This window comes from Hyperolius riggenbachi, chromosome 3, assembly GCF_040937935.1.
Source record: "Hyperolius riggenbachi isolate aHypRig1 chromosome 3, aHypRig1.pri, whole genome shotgun sequence".
Taxonomy (NCBI): domain Eukaryota; kingdom Metazoa; phylum Chordata; class Amphibia; order Anura; family Hyperoliidae; genus Hyperolius; species Hyperolius riggenbachi.
This window is the reverse complement of record NC_090648.1, coordinates 160,048,184-160,067,237: the sequence shown is the minus strand read 5'-3', so window position 1 is coordinate 160,067,237 and position 19,054 is coordinate 160,048,184. Positions and strand designations below refer to the sequence as shown.

The following is a 19,054-nucleotide window of genomic DNA, read 5'->3' as shown; positions in this document are numbered from 1 at the left end:
CTGTCCTAATCTTGCTGCAGCTCAGTATCGCCAAACTCTTATCAGCCCTAGGGAAAGCTGCTCCACCAATATTTCGCCGTAACCGACCCCCTAACCCCCAGCCCTGGCACACTACCCATACTCGCAACCTCCAGAGGAAAACACGCGCCACTGAACGGAAATGGAGGACAACTAGACTTAGCCAGGATTTCCTACAGTACAAGACTAACCTGCTGGAGTTCCACACTGTCCATGCTCATGCGAAGCAGGAATACTTTACCATGCTCATCGGATCACAAGCTTCCAACCCCCGGCGTCTTTTTGCCACTTTCAACTCTCTGCTTAACCCCTCCCCCCATTTCCTCCCTCTCGGCCACAGATTTAGCCACCCACTTCACCAACAAAATAGTCTCCATCCGTCAGGAAATATCCAATCTCCACCTCCCATCCCCTCCTCCTCCACCCTATCCATCCCTCACATCCTTCACTCCTACTATCACCGAGGAAGTCCACCACCTACTGCAGACTTCCCATACCACTACTTCCACCTTTGACCCCATCCCTTCTGATTTACTCCAGCCTCACTTCATGGAATTGGCCCCAGTCCTCACTACCTTGTTCAACCTCTCCCTATCCACAGGCACCTTCCCCTCAGACTTCAAGCAGGCCACTCTACTCACCCTGCTCAAGAAACCCTCCCTCAACCCCTCTCTACCCTCCAACTACCGCCCTATCTCCCTCCTCCCCTTTGCCTCAAAACTCCTTGAGCATCTGGTTTACAAACGCCTGACCCAGTACCTCAATGCCAACTCACTACTAGACCCACTGCAATCTGGATTTCGGCCTGCCCACTCAACCGAAACTGCTCTCACCAAAGTGGTCAATGACCTTGCCTTAGCTAAAGCTGAAGGTAAATACTCCATTCTCCTCCTCTTTGACCTTACAGCAGCTTTTGACACAGTAGATCATCCCCTACTCCTCCAGTCCCTCCAGTCCATGGGCATTCACGATCTCGCCCTAACCTGGCTTTCATCCTACCTCTCCAACCGCTCCTTCACGACAGCCTTCAATGAGTCCTAGTCTACCCCAACCACCTCTCGGTGGGAGTCCCCCAAGGCTCGATCGTTGGCCCCTTACTGTTCACCCTATACACATCCTCCATTGGCAAGGTTATCTCCTCCATGGGTTTAAACTATCATCTGTATGCATATGACACCTAGATCTACCTCCACACCCCTGATATATCCACCACTACCATGGACAAGGTCTCCTCCTGCCCATCAGCCATCTCCTCCTGGATGTCCGCTAGGTTCCTGAAACTAAAACTAGACAAAACTGAATTTATGATCTTCCCAACCCAGCAATCCCTGAACCTCCCAGATGTGCATGTCACTGTTAACCACACTACCATTCGCCCTACCTCTCAAGCCCGCTTTCTGGGTGTCACCCTGGACTCCGCACTCTCCTTCACTCCCCACGTCCAAAACCTCACAAAGTCCTGCAACTTCCACCTTCGTAACATCTGTAAGATTCGCCCTCTCCTGACCTCTGCCACCACCAAACTCCTCATTGATGCCCTCATAATTTCCCACCTTGACTACTGCAATGCCCTGCTGTCTGGTCTCCCTATGACCCGAACAGTCCCACTGCAGTCCATCAGGAATGCGGCAGCCAGAATTATCCACTGCTCCTATCGCTCCTCCACGGCGGATCTCCTCCTTGAATCCCTCCACTGGCTTCCTATCCAGTCCAGAATCAGATTCAAGATACTGTGTCTGACCTACAATTCTGTCCACAAAACCTGTCCAACCTACATTTCCGATCTTACACGGAGGTATACACCTAGCCGCTCTTCCAATGAACTTTGCCTAACTGCCCCCCGCATCACCCAGTCCCATGCACGCTTCCAGGACTTCTCAAGAGCTGCTCCAACACTATGGAACTCCCTACCTCCACTCATTAGGGCAGCCCCCTCCAACATCTTCAAGACAGCCCTCAAAACTCACATTTTTCACTCTGGACTACTACGCCTCACAAGTGCTCTAAACCCACAGCTGAACTCTGGTCCCTACCTTTCGTGTCCTTACCTCTCCCTCTAGATTGTAAGCCTTTGAGCAGGGTCCTCCTCCTTTTGTGTCCTACCTGATCATGCACCTCCATTACTGTGCACCCATGCTATGCATCTAAGTGAACCTAACTTGCCTAATCTCCATGCTCCATCCAGTGACTGACTAAGCATTACCTTGTACTCATACTGTGCTGCATGATCTGGTTTTTCTTGTATTCCTGTATTGTCATATTGCGGTATGTCACCCCTAAATATTGTCTGTAACCTACCCTAAAGTCCAGCGCTGCGTAATATGTTGGTGATTTATAAATAGAATAAATAATAAATATATGGCTTATCCTGCTGCTGCACAAGTTCCCTGCGGCATTAAATACTATTCTTCCTCTAGATCCATGTGGATAGTGGGGAATGATGTAATTTGGCTTCCAGCTATTGCTATCGTCTGACGGCGCCGAAGTTACTGACTGTGCACCGTTATAGCCGTAATTCCTTTTATGGTCTATAGTGGCGCCGGCTGCGCCCAAATCTCCTGCGCTGTAATTAGAGAGCTCGCACACAGCAACTGGGAATAAAGCACTCTGCTTTGGAGTTTCTTCCATTTCATAGTTTTCTGCATATATACCTAACAAATATCTATGGTGATGACAGCCTATGGTGAGCCTACAATCCATCTATGTATCCGTAGCAAACACAGACTGCACCAAATGAAGAAACTCAGCAACTAACCACAAGCATGGTATCCATTTAAAGCAAGCTACTGAATACTTGGAAAGCAAAAATCTTATAAAACAAACACAGAATGAACTTCTTCATCCTGCCACTGCAATGTAACAGCTCCACAGCTCTTTATTATTTTATTGTTTTTCTATGTTTAGCATGAATTTATCCAATTAAAAACACAAAAAAGGAATGCAAGTCTCCAACACTCGCTCCTTCAGCTGTTCTGTGGTTTACCCAGATGCTAGATCACATTGCAAAATAATTCACTGTGTTCTCTAAACAAGACACAAGAAAACCAAATAAAAAAAATATATCTAAACTAGGTACAGGCTTGAGAGGATATCGCACTCTGAGCTTGTTTATGTATAGAACATTCAGACGACACTCTGGCCTGAGATGGCTATAGGTCACTGTGTGGGGAGGAAGGCAGATGCACCAGGAGCTCTCTTCCAAACTAAATAAGGGTACAGCATGCACGGCCACAGAGGGAAGGGCATGGAAAATAACTCACTCACTGCAAATCTTCACAACTAATGTGAGATGAGGACTGGCCCTGAATAGCTTTCTTCGGCATAGGACTCTCCACAGTGAAATGTGCTCCTGCTGCTCTGCTGGTGGCACAATACCTGTCCTGTATGAGGCCACAGCTGGCAAAACTATGTGGCATTTGCCTAAGAACCCGTTCACACTTGTGTTTTGGCATGCAAACGGACCGGATCGGATCAGGACCTGATCCGGATCGGAACCACACGGTTCAGATCCGGATCGGATCCGGGCCGTTTGCATCTGGCATGCATCAGGCTGCCATCCGGAACCGTGGGGTAAAAAATAAACAAAATTACCATAAAATTGTTGGGGTCTGCAGAAGGTGCACCTGGTGCACCTGTAGAATCAGGTCCTCCGCTGTAGGCCTCACCTCCACCTCCGACATGCTGCCAAACAGCTCCAGCACGTGTGTCACTGCTGCTCCACTCCAGATATGCTGGGCCCATGTGTCCCCATCCAAAATGGCCGCTATAAATACGCATAGGAAGTGGGGTAGAATGTCCGGTGTTTGTCTCCAGTGTGTTCTGCGCTTTCCGTTCCCCATTGGTTTCTTTATCCGGATGGTGCAGTCAGGATCCGGTCCGGGTGCGTGGGCCGGATGATCCGGACCCAAAAAATAGCGCATGTTGGAAAAGCCTCTGGAGTCCGGATCCGATCCGGCTCCGTTCTGTACGGAACGTACGCATGTGAACGTCCGCATAGACTTTGCATTGCTATGCGGAACGTACGTTCCGTTTGTACAGTATACGGTCCGGATCCGATCAGGCGGATCCGGACAGGGAACGCTAATGTGAACCAGGCCTAAAGTTGATGACTCATTGAAGTCATCAACTGTATGGGGTCCAACTGAACTGAAACAATCATAAACAACTATTGACCAAAAAAAACTGTAATGTCTATAGGCAGGTTGGCACACTTAGCGTTAATCCCGAGTCAGGCTTGGGACGGAAAGCTGCAGAACAGGGTGGTAATCCCGTGCCTGAGTACCATAAGTTTCATGCAGGAGCTGCTGCAGACCTCTCTGAGGTATGTTTTTCTTCTTGTTTTTAGGGTCTAAAAGCTTGTGAAAAAAAATTGTATGGCTTTTAGACATTAAATCTGAAAATAATGATAAAGCCAGGGAGGTTCACCCCCACTATTCGGTCAAGCAAGAATCCGGTTACGGTACTTCCTTTCCTCTTTCCTTCACTAGGCACAAGACTGGAAATCCCACATCCAGTCACCCCAGTCTGCTGCACAAATATCTACTTAGGCTAGGTTCACAGTGAGAGATGCGCTGCGTTCCTAGCAATAGTGGTAACGCTGACACAAGATACTTTTATTTCTACAATTTAAAGTAACTGTCGGGCATAAAATAAAAAATCAATTTTTATCTGGTGAACAAGTAATAAGGATGTTATCTAGGCAACCCAAAAGTTAAAATCACTATTACTTTTGTTGTTGATAAATGATCATTCACCAGTTTACTGACTCCTATTTGGTACACATAAAATTTGGTACACAAAAAGGAAGTTGCAGGGAATGCTGGGTTGTCCTTTTTGCTTCTCTATTTCCCCTCAGACTTAATGAATGCAGCCTGATTGGCTGAAGCCTCTTTCCTTCCTGTTTTCCTCTCTTTCTCTCTGATTGGCCAATATTTATTATTTTATAGTAAAGGGAAAGCAAATCATGCAGATGAGTAAGGGAGAAAGTTACATCAGAATTGGCCTCAAAATAGCCACACTTAAAATGGTAAATGCTAAGAAGGATTTTCTCTTTTTTTACTGTAGAAAAATCACTAAAATCAAAACATGGACAGTGCAATACATATGTAATATAAGTAGAGCAAGTATTTATTTATTTATAAATGCATTAGGTAGAGAATACAGAGGCGCCAACAGGATATATTTATATATGTGGGGGTTGTTTTCTGAGATCGTATGGCTAACAGCTCCTCTTTAAACATAGTAGATCGTTGCAGTCACAAAGTAGTATTTGAACATATCCCCATACTCCTCCTAAATCTATAATGTTTTAAAAACCATAACAAAAAATACAAAAAAAAATGAAAGAAAATCATGCAGATGTTTTCATCCTCAATCTACACGCGAAAACACAAATGCAGAAGTGAACTGTTGAGGAGGCAAAACAATCCGGTAATTTAAAAAGGGCAAAGCTATTTTCCCTTAAAATGCTGCCAATGTTACATGCTTGTACTCTTCTTAGATTCCTAAAATTACACCCCAAGGAATTCAAGCTACAGTGAGCTTCCTGTCCTGACAAGTAAGCAATAAAATGTACCGTGGTTCATTATGAGCATTAAAGAATTTTTTTTATCTGAGCAGACAGGATTTGGAAAAAAAAAAAAAATCAGCTATATTATAAAGCCAAATTTATATATGCAAAGTAACGGAGACTGTGAAATGACTTCCTTGCCACAACACTGTGGCTGAGTGGCCCCTAAAATACTTCTCAGACACACAATGTAATGTTTACCTTTCAAGGTCCACAAAGAACAAAAAAAAAAAAACGAAAAAGACAAGAAAACTGCAGAAAACATAACAGGCACATACTGTGAGTCTGTGACCTGGAAAAAGTGATGGATGTGGCCCAACAACTATGGTTAATATCTAACTCCACAACAAAGTCTTGGGAATAAAAAGAGATGTTTGCAAAGGGTAGTCCAGACACAGGCAGGCGTGTCTTATACTTCAGTGAACGAAGTCTAACCGTACAAATGTGTATACAAGGCATGCAGATTCTGATAGCCTTAAGATTTCTAATGAAGTGCCATGTGTTTATGTTACCTTGTGATGCTGATTGTTACTCAGCTACAGGCCCTCCATTGAAGAGGTGAATCTCTAATTACTACCGTTGTGGTGTCTGATTTAGCTACTTCGTCTGATTTAGCTACCGGTAGCTAAATCAGACAGCACAGTGTGTCTGGAAAAGCTACCCTGTCTGTATTAGCTACCATGGCAAAAAAAACAAACCCTGTGTATATGCTGCATAATGTTGTTTGCCCTTGAGTGATAGGTTACAGATCTTATTTATGTAATAATTATTATGTTGGATATGAAATAGCCAATGTATTGTTCTTCTAGTTCAGCTCGTTCTTCTTATTATTATTAATATTGTTATTATTAGCGCTCCCCATTTTCTATACGCCACGCCTTCCACAGTTTTAGGGGTACAAGCGCCAAACTTTCTACACTTATTCGTCCTGTAGCAAAGTATATTGCTTGTGCTTTAATAAGCGATCCCACCCTCCGTGCCCCTGCGGCGGACCCCTTTTTCCTTGTTGACTTTGACAGGGAAAAATTTTAAATCACTGCCACTCGTACAGTTTTGAAGCTACACTCCCCAAACTCGGACCACATATTGTAGGTGTAACCCCAAATAAAAATATGTATTTTGGGGGGGGTCACCCTGAAGTGGGCGGAGCTACCAGCGGCCAATGAAAATTTGAAGTTACATTCACCAAACTTGGGTCATTTGTTAATGGAGTGAAGCTGAAACATTTTGTCACATTTTGGGGACCCCCAAAAGTGGGCAGAAGCCATAATCAACCAATCAGATTTTCCCTATTGACTTCAATGAGAAAATGTAAATAGCTGTAATTCTCACTGTATTAAGAGCAGAGTTCCCAGACTTGGCACACTGGGTCACTGGAGTTAAAATTTGGCAAGGTGGGCGGAGCCACATACAGCCAATCAGACACATAGCCAACATCCTGTGGTTTCTTCAGTAACGACACCATCTAGTTAATATTATTATTGGTGGCCCCCCCCCCCATTTTCTATACGCCACTCCTCCTACAGTTTCACAGGGTACAAGCCCCAAACTTTCCACACTTATTTGTCTTTAAAGGGAACCAGAGAGGAAAGATTTTATAAAATATAAAAAGAGTTTATACATACCTGGGCTTCTTCCAGCCCCATAAGCCTGGATCGCTCCCACGCCGTCACTTCCGGCGGACGCGACCAATTGTCCGCATCACAGGGGCTCCCTCCATACCCGTACGCATGCGGCTGCGCAGTAGGCAGCCACACGCGTACCTGTTTGGAGGGAGTGCCCTGTGATGTGGAGAATTGGCCACGTCCGCCGGCCGACTGGCGGTAATGATGGATCCGGTATCGGCGGTTCCAGGCAGCGGAGGACGGCGGCGTGGGAGCGATCCGTGCGTATGGGGCTGGAGGAAGCCCCAGGTATGTATACTTCATCCTCTCTGGTTCCCTTTAAGCCCCACCCACATGCAGATTAGCACAGAAAAGGATTAAGATGAAATAGGGCCCTAGACAAGATAGTACTTTTTTGGGCGCTACTCTACTTTAGGGGACCCAGCAGGAAACCTCATAGGGAACAATTCTCCAATCACAGCATCCTTTACCGCACAAAGCATTGTGAATGGCTGAACAGGGTGGGTGTAGTTTATTACAACCTAGAAGTTCAAGAGCATGCCGTCCACCAAATCACATTAGCTAGATTTCCCTATGAGGTTTCCTGCTGGGTCCCCTAAAGTAGACTAGCGCCCCTTTTTGTGCACAGCTGATGGTCACCTGACTTTTTGGTTAGATTTGGTGGGGGTAGTATCCACCAGGCCCCTAGACCAGACGCGTAGCTTGGGGGGGGTCGGGGTAGGATCCCAAGGGCGCCCATAATCGTTTCAAATAAAGCGTTTCACTATAAAATAATTGTAATGGGTCAGCATTTCACCATAAAATAATCGTAATACATCAGAAATTCATCGTAAAGTGGCCAGCATTTCACCAGAAAATAATCGTAAAGTGGGCAGCAGTCACCAGAAAGGCAGCAGTCACCAGAAAAAATTGCAATGTGGGCAACACATTATTAACCACTTGAGGACCACAGTCTTTCTACCCCTTAAAGTGAACCTAAAGGCAACAAAAAAAAATGAGATTAACTCACCTGGGGCTTCCCTCAGCCCCCTGCAGACGATCGGTGCCCTCGCAGCCCCGCTCCGATGGCCCAGGACCCGCCGGCGAACAGCCCCAGGTGAGTTAATCTCATTTTTTTTTTGTTGCCTTTAGGTTCACCAGAGCAGGGACAAGGTCCTCCAGCACCCAAGGCTGAGACACCAAAGTGCGCCCCTCCATCTCTCCCACCCCAGCTGTCACACACTGATTGCTATTAGACTAAGAGGGCCACAGGGCCCACAACCTCCCCAACACCTTAATATCTAGTTATCTGGCTTGCAGCCACTGCTATGTATCCCTTTTTCTTATTTCTTTCTGCTTCATACACAATTAGGAATGACAGCTGAATTGTGCGCCCCCTCCTACACTGCGCCCTGAGGCTGGAGCCTCTCCAGCCTATGCCTCGGCCCGGCCCTGAGGTTCACTTTAAGGACCAGGCACTTTTTTTCCATTCAGACCACTGCAGCTTTCACGGTTTCTGGCTCAGTCATACAACCTACCACCTAAATGAATTTTCCCTCCTTTTCTTGTCACTAATACAGCTTTCTTAGGTGTATGGTGAGTTCATAGAAATTTTATTTTTTGTCACAAGTTAGTGGAAAATGACACTTTGTGAAAAAAAACAATAAAACTCAATTTCCGCTAACTTTTGACACAAAATAAAATCTATGAACTCATCATACACGGAATACCCTTGTGGTGTCTTTTTTTCTAAAATGGGGTCACTTGTGGGGTTCCTATACTGCCCTGGCATTTTAGGGGCCCAAAACCATGAGGAGTAGTCTGGAAACCAAATGCCTCAAAATGACTGTTCAGGGGTATAAGCATCTGCAAATTTTGATGACAGGTGGTCTATGAGGGGGCGAATTTTGTGGAACCGGTCATAAGCAGGGTGGCCTCTTAGATGACAGGTTGTATTGGGCCTAATCTGATGGATAGGAGTGCTAGGGAGGTGACAGGAGGTGATTGATGGGTGTCTCCGGGGGTGATTAGAGGGGGAAAATTGATGCAATCAGTGCATTGGGGAGGTGATCGGAAGGGGGTCTGAGGGGGATCTGAGGGTTTGGCCGAGTGATCAGGAGGCCACATGGGGAAAATTAGGGCCTGATCTGATGGGTAGGTGTGCTAGGGGGTGACAGGTGGTGACAGGAGGTGATTGATGGGTGTCTCAAGGTGTGATTAGAGGGGGGGGAATAGATGCAAGCAATGCACTGCAAGGTGATCAGGACTGGGGTCTGAGGGTATGGGCGGGTGATTGGGTGCCCTAGGGGCAGATAGGGTCTGATCTGATGGGTAGCAGTGACAGGTGGTGACAGGGGGTGATTGATGGGTGATTGATGGGTCTGCGTGCGATCTGATGGTGTGGGTGATCAGATTGCCCGCAAGGGGCAGGTTAGGGGCCTGATTGATGGGTGGCAGTGGTGGTGACAGGGGGCGATTGATGGGTGATTGACAGGTGATTGACAGCTGATCAGTGGGTATTACAGGGAAGAACAGATGTAAATAATGCACTGGCGAATTGATAAGGGGGGGGGGGGGTCTGACGGCAATCTGAGCGTGTGGGCGGTTGATTGGGTGCCCGCAAGGGGCAGATTAGGGTCTAATCTGATGGGTAACAGTGACCGGTGGTGATAGGGGGTGATTGATGGGTAATTAGTGGGTGTTTAGAGGAGAGAACAGATGTAAACAATGCACTTGGGAGGTGATCTGACGGCGGGTCTGCGTGCAATCTGATGTTGTGGGTGGGTGATCAGAGTGCCCGCAAGGGGCAGGTTAGGGGCTGATTGATGGGTGGCAGTGCCAGGGGGTGATTGATGGGTGATTGACAGGTGATCAGGGGGGATAGATGCATACAGTACACAGGGGGGGGGGGGTCTGGGGAGAATCTGAGGGGTGGAGGGGGGTGATCAGGAGTCCCCAGGGGGCAGTTTAGGGAATAAAAAAAAAATAGCGTTGACAGATAGTGACAGGGAGTGATTGATGGCGATTAGGGGGGTGATTGGGTGCAAACAGTGGTCTTGGAAGTGGGCAGGGGGGGGGGTCTGAGGGGTGCTGTGGGCGATCAGGGGGGCGGGGGGGGGCAGATCAGTGTGTTTGGGTGCGTACTGGGGTGGCTGCAGCCTGCCCTGGTGGTCCCTCGGACACTGGGACTACCAGGGCAGGAGGCAGCCTGTATAATACGCTTTGTATACACTACAAAGCGTATTATACGCTTTGTATGCGGCAGATCGGGAGTTAACATCCCGCCGGCGATCCCGCCGGCGCTTCCGTATGGCCGGCGGGATGTTGCCGCGGGTGAGCGGAGCCAGTTGCCGGGGGAAGCGCGCGTCATCAGTGACGCGATCGCTCCCCCGGCATGCCGAAAGGACGCACCGCCGATGGGCGTATTGCGGTCCTTTCGGCGACCACTTTGCCGCTGCCCATCGGCTGTGGGCGGTCGGCAAGTGGTTATAAGTACTGTCCATATCGTTAATTGCGGCTTTTAATATTGGTGCTTATGGCAGCCCCGTCTTTCACCCGCTCTGCACCTTACCCCCTGCCCTTCCCCTCATATCATGTGCTACCTCATATCATGTGGGCAGCAGGGTGGCGTAGTGGTTAGCTGTCTCGCCTTGCAGTGCTGGGTCCCTGGTTCGAATCCCAGCCAGGGCACTATCTGCAAAGAGTTTGTATGTTCTCTCCGTGTCTGCGTGGGTTTCCTCCGGGCACTCCGGTTTCCTCCCACATTCCAAAAACATACGGATAAGTTAATTGGCTCCCCCTAAAAAAAAAAAAAATTGGCCCTAGACTACAGTACTTACACTACATAATATAGACATATGGCAATGGTAGGGATTAGATTGTGAGCTCCTTTGAGGGACAGTTAGTGACAAGATATATATATATATATATACTGTACAGCGCTGCGTAATATGTCGGCGCTATATAAATACTAAATAATAATAATAATAACAATTCCCCACCAGAAAAGTTTGGCCAGTACACCTTAACCCCCCCCCCCCCCCCCCCCCGAAAAGTGGCTAGTATGACTATCCCTCCCAACATCTTATGTGTGTGCCCCCCCCCCCCCCAATCTAATAGTCCTCTTGTTCCTCTATGTATAGCCAGGATCATTCCCCCCAACACCCCAAAGAAAAAACTAAGTGGCCAGCATTACTGACCCTCTTCATTCCCCATGTATATTACCCTCCCACAAAGATTGATGTAATTTGAGCCCCACACACACACACTCCCCGTGACTGACATTCTCTCTCCCCCCCCCCCCCCCCTGTAATGTCTGTCCCCCACTACCTTGTATTTTAAGGCACATGACAGCAAAGCAGTTTATAATTCCATTACACCTCGTCCAGCGCTGTGGATTGCTCCTCTCCTGCTCTTTCATCGGAGCTGCCAGTGTACTGTGATTCCCGAGTTTTTCACATGACAACTCAGTCAGGAGCTGCACAAATGTAACTCATAGCAGAGGAGCTCTGATGAAAGCAGAGGAGAGAGCAGGAAGAGGAATGCACAGCACTAGACGAGGTGTATGCCAGCCAGATACACCGCTCTGCTGTGCGAGGAGGACAGACATTGATTGCAGCCTTCAGGAGGAAGCAGCGAGAAGCACGTCAGCCTGAGTGAGGAGTATCAGGTGCCCTGCCAGTCGCGCAGCTACACAGGAGATGAGATCTCGGCAAGCCTGCAAAGCGGCTAGTAGCCAGCCACTCCTTCTTTATCAATAGTTCTGAGTTCTTCGCTAGATTTGTTAGTTTTTCTGAGTGCGGCAGAAAAGTAGACATTTCAGACGACCCTCCCCCCTCCTATGACGAGCTTATGGATGTGCGCATGCGCACGCATGCGCAGTGCTGAAAGTAGCTATTTTGGAAGGGTAGCTCTTTCAGACAGGACACCGTCTCTAGTGATGTTATACAGACTCTAGAAGGCTAAAGCACAATAGTAATTTTCATTACCAACATTCACCAAAAAACAGCTAACTTTTTTAGCTCCTATGGTGCAGTAAACACATTACATGGCACTTCCCAGATTGCCTGGAACCATGATTATTTTGTTTTGTTTAAGTATAAACATTCATTTAACTACTTGCAAGCTGAAGCCTCATGAGATAGAGGCCTTCATTCTGCTCTGCAGAACCATTGACTATATGTGAGTAAGCAGAAGAGTGAGAGGATAGGTAATATTCTGAACAGAACCAACCACATTTCTCCTGCATACAAGAAGGAAACTAGGCAGTTTCCTTTTTCTTAGAGACAATATTTTCCTAAGGATCCTAGGAAAGCAAAGTGTACATCAACATCCAAATATTCAGACGGCGTGGGGTCATGTGGAGTTTGTGCTTCCATCACACATCTAAGAAACACAATCAAACTGAAAAGGAGGAAAAGGAGGAGAGGGACCAGAATGAAGAAATATGTGTAAGTCACAAAACTTGCAAACATCCCATACTTTCTACAGGCCCGCATGCCAAATAAAACAAGGCTAGCCCTATGGCAGTGCAAAATACAAAGTCACTGTTGAATAACGTCAAGTTCTCTGACAAAAAAAAAGAAAAGTTAGTGAATAGGACATTTCCCATAATTTAAATTACCAGTTTTGAGGAAAGATACGATAATCTTCAACATTTCTGAAATCTTTAGAATTTACTTTTTCTGAGGAAGTAAACATTAACATCTGTTTTCAGGGAAAGGGAAAAATCTTTCCCATGACACAGACAGATTTATGGATGTGTGTTATCCATTATACTCTACTTTGGAGATGGTCAATGTGATGCTAACAGCTCCAAGTTGATTACAATTGTGAAAGGAACTTGAAGTGAAAGGAATGTGGCGGCTACCATCTTCATTCTATGATAATGCCAGCCTGTCTTCTGTGCTGATGCTCTCGCTCTCTCTCTTTCTGGCCCAGAATTGGCAATCAGTGAGTGGCTAGCTTTACAATCAAGCATACAAACACGTATTTGCGATGAATAAACTTTAATAGTGAGCAACTGTGGTTTCCCATGATGCACCCCTTCCAAATGTGGAGATCAACTTTTTTTCCCTCTAAAGACAGGCTTAGGCCTCTTGCACACTGCAAGCGATTCAGATTCAGATTCCGCTTTTAAATCAGTTTTTACATCCGATTTAGATTCCGATTTGCAGTGTGCAGGGAGCAAACTGCAAATCTGAATCTGAATCGGATGTAAAAACTGATTAAAAAGCGGAATCGGAATCACTTGCAGTGTGCAAGAGGCCTAACATCCAGAACTGCATACAGCCTGTTTTGGACTATCTGGTCCTCATCAGTACATGGCAGGGATCGATGCAGCTCTATGGGATTGGGCTTTGACCAGCACTACAGATTACCCACAGAACTTGTGGTGACCCAGAACTCTGGGTTTTAAGATGACAAATTATACTCAGAGTTGCTTTTTAGCAGAGAGCTTTTGGCCTCTTGTAGCCCCTTAAGCCCAAGTACCCACCTGCAGATCATGGCCAGATGGATCGAGGGTCTCCACCAAAGAATGATTGTTCCCCGATTCATCTGGCTGAACCTGCAATCGTTGTATGCAGCGTAGGAAACGAATGATCCTGAAAACGATTGTTTACACAATTACAGCAAAACCTGCAAAAGTCAATGAGGATCAGATCCTCCACGACTTATCAGACATGGCAGTCGTTAAAAAAGTAACTATCACCATGGGTGGCGTACATCGTGAAACATGGTTTAACTAATTTTCATTCAAGGGTATTTGATATTGCAAAAAAAAAAAAAATGTTCATCGCACAAAAACGTTCAGAAAAAAATGCTTAGTGGGTATGGGTGTTTATACTTTCCGAGTTGTTCTGGGTCACAATTACCATTTCCCTAAACAGCAGGAGGAGGTGGGTGTGAGAATGTGAGAGTGTGTGTGTGTTTTATAAGGACTTGAGTTTTGCTTTAAAGTAGCACTGTTCACTGCCTCACGAGCTCCAGCAATATCATCTGCTTGTGGTGCCTAAAGGCTGCAAGCCCTATTGACAGACCCATGAACAGTCACACAGAGAGGACAGCAGGAAGGTGTGCAAATACCTAACATACATTCAGATTCAGCATCTGAATAAAAGGTTGCATGGCAATGGCAATACTAAGTCCGTTGAAGTATAAAACCAGTGTGTAGGAAGCGATTCAAAACGCTAGCGATTTCCCTAAACGCTCAGCTAATGTTAATGGATGGGCCAAATTCCACTGGAGCAATTGCGATGACCAAAATCGCAAACGCATGACATGCAGAATTTTTACCATCTAGAGATTGGGGTTAGCGTTTCTGCAATGTAAAGATATAAACGCTAGCATAATCGCTCGTCAAAACCTACACAGAGCGATTTGCTAGCGTTTTTACATTACTGCACACTGTAAAAAATTGCAATTAATTGAAAGGACCAATCAGATTTGAAAACGCTAATTGCTACACAATCGCTGGCAAAAAACTGACACTTTTTAAAAACGCTACCAAAATTGCCAGCAATCGCTCATGAAATCGCTTACACACCGCTCATTAAAAACACTCGCGATTGCGATTAGCAGTAGCGTTTCGTAGTGGGTTCCAGGCCTTATAGCCAGCATTTTTTCTATTGTTGTTTAATCTGCTGCAGGAGTATGAACTCTAGTCACCTTTTTCTGCAACTCTCATCACAAGCATAAGCTTCTGGCTTCTCACATATACCTGCTGTCTTCTACAGACCTGCTGCCACATTCAACTTTTATTTACTCATTCCTGCCAAAAATGCATGCATGTTTTTCTACGAAGCTACGGACACTTCGGCCTAGCTTTTCAATCAGAAGTGAAACTCATACAGCACAAAACAAAAGCAAACATCGGATGAACTGAAAAGAACAAAAAGTATTTACTTTTCGAGTCAGCTAGTTCTGTTTGACATTTCTGGAGGTTTGGGGAATTAGAGCTACAGCGAGTGTGAAAGTAAAAGGTCATTAAACAAACGTGGCAGGATCTTAAAGCGCTCCAAAGCTTTTCCTCTAGTGGTAGGCTGAGCTACAGCTGATGACGACATTATCTCATTGTGCTAAATGCTCCTTATTATTAGCCATTGCTACATACAGGAAGACAACCCTTACAATACAAATAAGGCCACAATACAGCAATTAGCTTTTTACAACCGGCAATAAGATCGGTATCACAAGCAGCACTTTTGTTGTGGTGTGATTAGACTGTTAAACCCTAAAATAGCATGTTTGAGATTCAGCTGAAAGTGTTAAGACTCCATCCATCACACAAGCCACTCTTGAGCATCCAGAAGAAGGTGCCAGCAGCTCTGTCTACTGCTTTTGGCAACACCTGTTCCTATCCAGTGAAGCAGCATAGGCCTGGACAATATTTGGAAGCAGAACAATAACAACATTAATTAAACCATTCATCTAAAATACTAATTCCCCAGGCCTGGATATCGTCTTATATTAAGCACAGGCTCATTAAGATGTTAAATGAATAAAGTCACTTGCGGCCTGGGCTACACATCAATCTAAAGATACAAAACAGAAATCAGTACAAAAACTGACAGCCTTAACAGCGAAATGTGTCTTGTGAAAAAAATAAATAAATAAATAAACTTTACGACAAGCCCTTTCCTTCCAGACTTAAGGTGGCCATACACTGGTCGATTTGCCATCAGATTCGACCAACAGATAGATCCCTCTCTGATCGAATCTGATCAGAGAGGGATCGTATGGCTACCTTTACAGCAAACAGATTGTGAACCGATTTCAGCGTGAAACCGTTCACAATCTGTTGTGGTGGTGGTGCTGCTGCTGCCCCCGCCCGCATGCCCGCATACATTACCTGCTCCGCCGGCGCGACTGCAGTCTCCCGGTCACCGCTGCTCCGTCTGCGCTCTGGTCTCCAGGTCCGGCATGCCTCACTTCTTCTAGCCCGGCAGGAAGTTTAAACAGTAGAGGGCGCTCTACCCTGCCGGGCTAGAAGAAGTGAGGCATGCCGGACCTGGAGACCAGAGCGCAGACAGAGCAGCGGTGACCGGGAGACTGGAGTCGCGCCGGCGGAGCAGGTAATGTATGCGGGCTCTATTGCGTCGGTCGTCGGGCACTCGAACGCCGCTAGCGACGCGCTCCCTACCCGCGGGCGATCGACGGTAATTTTCCGCACGGCACGATCGACGGGATCGGACGAAATGGATCGAAATTCGGCGTGTAGCGTGAACGATTGGCAGCAGATTCGATCCCAGTGATCGAATCTGCTGTCGAAACGGGCGCAAATCGGGCCAGTGTATGGCCTGCTTTAGAGTTCTGCTTATCTGAAGCATCCAGAGGCAATAAAATACATTACAAGGAAGCTTGTGTAAAAATAGATGCTCCTAGAAGATGCAATGTACAGCCACAGCATTATAACCACAAAATCAATGAAGGTGAAGAGAATGAAAATGATTATCTTGTCACAATGTTTTCAGTTTTTTTTTTTGTCAAGTTAAACATAGAAAACCACCCTGTGCCTCCAACCCATGTGTTTACAGAGAACAGCCTGTCTATGGAAAACAGGCCCTGAAGGAGCTCTATAAGCTGTAATAAGGAAATGTTTTTCTGTAAAGGTTATTATGCAGTTGCTTATCCTTTAGAGCCGAGAGGAAGTTCTAAGTTTAGGTCTACGGTAAAGTGGCAAGTGTACAATAAGTAAAGGTGATGTGCCACACTGACTAATAGGGGTGCAGAGTGCAAACTAACCCAACTACTCCAACCTCACAAGAAAATGTAAACTGAAACTGTTGCTGTAAAAAGAAATAAGACAGAGCAAGATGCATTACAGTTTTGTTGCATATGGACCTGTGTAGCCACAGACCAGTCAGAGTTCCCACTGTGACCCGTCTACTGAAGAAGGCACCAACAATGGGCACATCAGCATCAGACCTGGACCATGGACTAATGAATTGCCAGGGACGTCATTTATCTGTGAAAAGTGTTGGAAAACAAGTCCAATCCATAGAGGCCACACTTTGCAACTAGTAGGATCTACTGCTGCTTACATCTTAGTGCCAGATACCAAAGTCTGCTTTGCAGATACCTTATAAGTACATACCTCAAAGGGACACAGCACGGTTTGGTCAGCACAAGTAGGACCTATACAATATTAGGTAGGTTGTTTTAAACAAACCTGTGAGTTGTATAAAAAAAAATAAATTCTAATATTATGCCAGTGGAGGAAAATCTCTGGATGATCCCAAGGCTCTGATCCTCATCGACCCCACCAATAATCGCTGGGAACCTGTTCTTCACAGCCGCATCAGTGCAAGAGCATGGTCGCACTGCACAGGCGCACATATGGCCCACCCCTGCACAGTAGCATGGAGCCGTTCATGCACAGAAGAAAAGGCCATGCACAAGCCGCTCTGTGTTACTGCACAGATGTGGGGCATGCTTAACCACCTTAGCGGTATGGACGAGCTCAGCTCGTCCATTACCGCCAGAGGGTGCCGCTCAGGCCCTGCTGGGCCGATTTTGATGAAATAAAAAGCAGCACACGCAGCCGGCACTTTGCCAGTCGCGTGTGCTGCCTGATCGCCGCCGCTCTGCGGCGATCCGCCGCGAGCAGCGGCGAAAAAGGGTCCCCCAGCCGCCCGAGCCCTGCGCAGCCGGAACAAATAGTTCCGGCCAGCGCTAAGGGCTGGATCGGAGGCGGCTGACGTCAGGACGTCGGCTGACGTCCATGACGTCACTCCGCTCGTCGCCATGGCGACGAGGAAAGCCAAACAAGGAAGGCTGCTCATTGCAGCCTTCCTTGTTACTTCTGCTTGCCGGAGGCGATCGGAAGAACGCCTCCGGAGCGCCCTCTAGTGGGCTTTCATGCAGCTAACTTTCAGTTGGCTGCATGAAATAGTTTTTTTTTTTAATTAAAAAAAAACCCTCCCGCAGCCGCCCTGGCGATCTCAATAGAACGCCAGGGTGGTTAAACCTGCATGGTGCCGCTGTTCTCATAAGTGGACAGGAGAAAATATTTGACAACCTCTTGTTGAATATATCCATAGGGTCCCAACCCTGGATTGGTAGGGTCAAGGGGGATGGGGAAGTTTAAGGTCTACTGAGGTAAGTATTCAAAGTTATTACTTCTTTTTTCCTTTAGACTGTACATTGTGAAGTAGAGATGGTCAAATTAAAAAGGAAATTTGAAGCCAGGAAGTCCCATCAAGGAACCAGCCCCAGTGACAAAAACTGTGTCCCGCAGGCCAAATTTGGGGGCCGGCGATCTTCAGAAGCTGCCAGTGGGAGACAGGAGTAGACCGGAGCTGCAGTGAGGAACACAGATTTCATTGCCTCATTTGTCCTTTAAAGAAACCAGGTCGCAGTGTTTACTAGAAGGGTTTAAAACTTCTGTTAAAACTCAAATAATTTGGTCACATAATGAGATTTCTTGGTGAAATCCGTGATGCTTGGAAAAATTGAGGGCAAAAGACGAAGGTGGAAGACAAAGGCCAACATGGTTAGACAGACAGAAGCAATGAACATGCCTATACAAAAGCTGAAAGAAGCAGTGATTGACAAAGACATTTGGTGTGCAGAAGTACATATGATCATGAAGAGTTGGAGTGGACTGAGCAAAAGAGGAGGAGAAGAAGCTGAATGAATATATTAGAATTGGGTACTTTTGGTAGTCCCACATAGAAGTGGTTAGAATGTACAAGCAAGAGGCACCTTTAGTCAGTGGCTCAAAGTATTAAAGTACCCATACATTACATTTTCCAGATCCCATGCAATTCTTAACTAACGTATTTGAAATTGGATGTTGTGTCTCCATGCTATGAGACTAAAAATCGATTTTGTTGATTGAAATCATGTGAACAGTAGTCGA

General features: G+C 46.3%; 1 protein-coding gene across 8 annotated transcripts in view; it reads right to left on the bottom strand.

Moving 5' to 3' along the window:
* AKAP13 (A-kinase anchoring protein 13) overlaps positions 1–19,054 on the bottom strand; it is a 384,453-nt gene that overhangs the window by 307,233 nt on the left and 58,166 nt on the right. The gene's annotated exons all lie outside the window — the stretch shown is intronic.